The 3042-nt window shown below is 38.6% G+C and overlaps 1 pseudogene; it reads right to left on the minus strand.

Moving 5' to 3' along the window:
* Positions 1 to 225: 225 nt before the first annotated feature.
* Positions 226 to 3042, minus strand: part of LOC101772730 — a 15914-nt pseudogene continuing 13097 nt past the window's right edge.

Raw genomic sequence — 3042 nt, forward strand, 5'->3', positions numbered from 1 at the left:
GTACTAGCGTCACACGTTAGTACCGGACAAAATGGCGTCTGGTACTAACGTGTTGGACGAATACTCAGTTTGTGACGTTAGTACCGGACAAAATGGCGTCTGGTACTAACGCGTTGGACGAATACTCAGTTTCTCAGTAGTGCTACCAGATCACAGGAAATGGGTGCGGACACCAGCGATAAAACCTAGCTTAGGAACCACATCTTCAGCTTGTTGCAACAGCACCTACCGTCTTCTGAAGTTGAAGTTGACATGGAGGGCATACCGCATTCTTATCTGATCTACATCATACACTATGTACTCGTTGTGAAGCAAGCAACCCTGCAACCAGACGTCAGTGTTTTCAAAGGTAAGCAAAGTGCCTCAGCCTCGTGGGATTTGTATTTGGAAAACAATGCAGTTGCGCAGATGCTGCGCGGGAGCGCACGTACCCTTTTGGAAGTATCCTCTTTAGGTTTCCCAACGGGAACAAGCATGCCGTCATCAGTAGTCCTAGACTCTGCTAAGTCAGGCATCATTCGACCAATTCCTTTTGTGCTGCAACAAGACAAGTGCAACCATATGTTTTTACATATCAAGCAGCAAATACAATACTTTCATCTAAGGTTTTGATTCATCAGTAGTTTATCATGCAGTGTTAAAACGGAATAGATGAGAACAGCTAATGTTGTTTCAGTTGACATGCACCTAATGGACTATCAAAATATTCTCCAACCTTGCACATTATTATATGTACTGATTTAACATCAGGAATTGGCCGCAAGAAATATACATACAAGATGATTTGGGAAAAAAATAGTTACAAGTAAAAGATGTCGCATAAATAACCTACCTTAGCTTTCCCTGGGGCAGGTTATTAGCATTATAATCTCCATCTAGTAGCTCATTCATATCGCCCAATGCAACCTGGAAAATTGAAGTTTCAATAGGCATTATCAACACTGCTGAACTAAAATAATTGTGCAGAACTCCTGGCAGTGAAAATGCTGCACATGTATGACAAAAGTAAGTAGTGTTGAACAGATAAATAACACACACTCTGAGGCTGATCAAAAAAATGCATGAGTATAGCTCAGAGGTAACTATGGCGACAAACAGACCTCACACAGAAGCAGGACTCCAGCTCTAGATGCTTCGGAAGCACAGCAATAGTTTGCACTTTTTGAAAACATATCGGCGAAGTAAACGCCCTTGCCGAACATGTAACCAGAAACCGGTTACAGGAGGAGCAATTCGCAAACCTGGGGCATAATATATTATCAGAATCGACAATCACAGATCTTGTTCCAACTTTTGAATAGTGTATGGTAGCACAGCTGAATTTGTCGTTTTCTAATGGAATGTATAATTCTGAACTCTGCACAGTAAAAAAATAATTTCCAACGTAAAGAGGTGCTACAATTGTGAAGTAAATCTGCAGCCAAAAGTCACATGAAAACGAAAGAAAAATTCATGCTGATAGATACAGGGTTGATATTTTTGCAAATGCAATGATTACAAGAGGCCGAGTAAATAGCAGGAAACAACTCATCAACTTTGAAAGCTGGATGAAGCATCTCTATACATATTGAAAAAACTGGTAACAAAATAGTTGTAGATAGCACGAATTACCCTGAGAAAGGATTCCAGCCCAGTTGCTCAACCGAGAACCATGCCATAAAAGCGTCCTGTTTTCTGTACTAGCAAACTGCATAAAAGTTTTGAAAATTAGTCATGCGCTGTTCTTTTGGGTTGTGCAGATAGATTAGAAATGAATCTCACCTTCTGAAACTTCTCTGTTTCACCATGCCTGGACACCTTAAATATTTGCACTATGTCCACAGTATAGCCTGAGTGTGCTTTGCCATGTGTGTTCATCAAATATGTTTTTATCTGGTTAGTGGACGTTTTTGTAAATGATCAGAAACCAAGAATAAAACACATTCCATCATTCCATGTAATTTGGTGCTAATAAAAAATTTGACAAATTTTATGTTAGCTTGAAATGTGAAAATTGTTCCCTTTTGTAAAAATTACAAACGACAATAGTGCATCGAGCTACAGAATTTGAATGTCCACACAGTTTATATGTAGATTGTTGGTAGAAAAAAAATACCATAGAGTAATCTTCTGAATAAGCTTCCAGAGGTGTGAAGTCACAACGAAGTTGCTTGTATCAAGCGTAGAGTGGATCATCCTACATTTGGAGGCATGATACTGTTATGTTTCAACATGTGCATGGGTATGATATACAAGAAATATTTTAGTTAAACAATTTATGGTGCTAGCTAACAGCAACAAGTGAAAATTATCAGGGTACATTTTACAAAATTTTTAGCATAACTCTCTAAATACTACATGTTTCAGTTTGAATTCACAAAAGACAACTATACACACATTAGTAAAATGTTTCAAATAAGTTCCCCATCTGCTAATACCTGTCAAATGCCATGAATGGGAGACAATATGTTGAATGTTGAGTTCTATGAAGTGTGTAACCATGGTAGTTTAACAATATATGTATGTTTGCAAAATCACTAAAAATAACCATACTTATTTAGAATGCGCTTAATTCATGGTTCTTAAGGTGGTAAGGCGAGGTGTGCCAAGCCTCCCCATCTACCTAGGAGATGCCCAGGCGCGAGGCAAGGCAACACCATATATGAACCTAAGGGGGCGTTTTCTTCCACTGACTTATTTTTAGCACGTGTCACATCGAATGTTTAGATAATAATTAGGAGTATTAAACGTAGACTATTTACAAAACCCATTACATAAGACGAATCTAAACGGTGAGACGAATCTATTAAGCCTAATTACCCCTAATTAATCCATCATTACCAAATGTTTACTGAAAGGGGAGGAAGTCAAGACAGGAAAAAAAAAAGTGCACTAAGATTAAGAACTACTAAAATGCGTGAAATGATCAATCTTTAAATCCAGGACTGCGTTTCCTTCTCCAATCGATTCAGCTAAAACACGAAGAAGCTCGTCCTTAAAATACTGAGGATGAAGATCACGCTGGCATAGGCGATTCTATGCTACTTGATGTTCATGCCTAGC

Source organism: Setaria italica, chromosome V (genome assembly GCF_000263155.2).
Source record: "Setaria italica strain Yugu1 chromosome V, Setaria_italica_v2.0, whole genome shotgun sequence".
In the NCBI taxonomy this organism is placed as follows: domain Eukaryota; kingdom Viridiplantae; phylum Streptophyta; class Magnoliopsida; order Poales; family Poaceae; genus Setaria; species Setaria italica.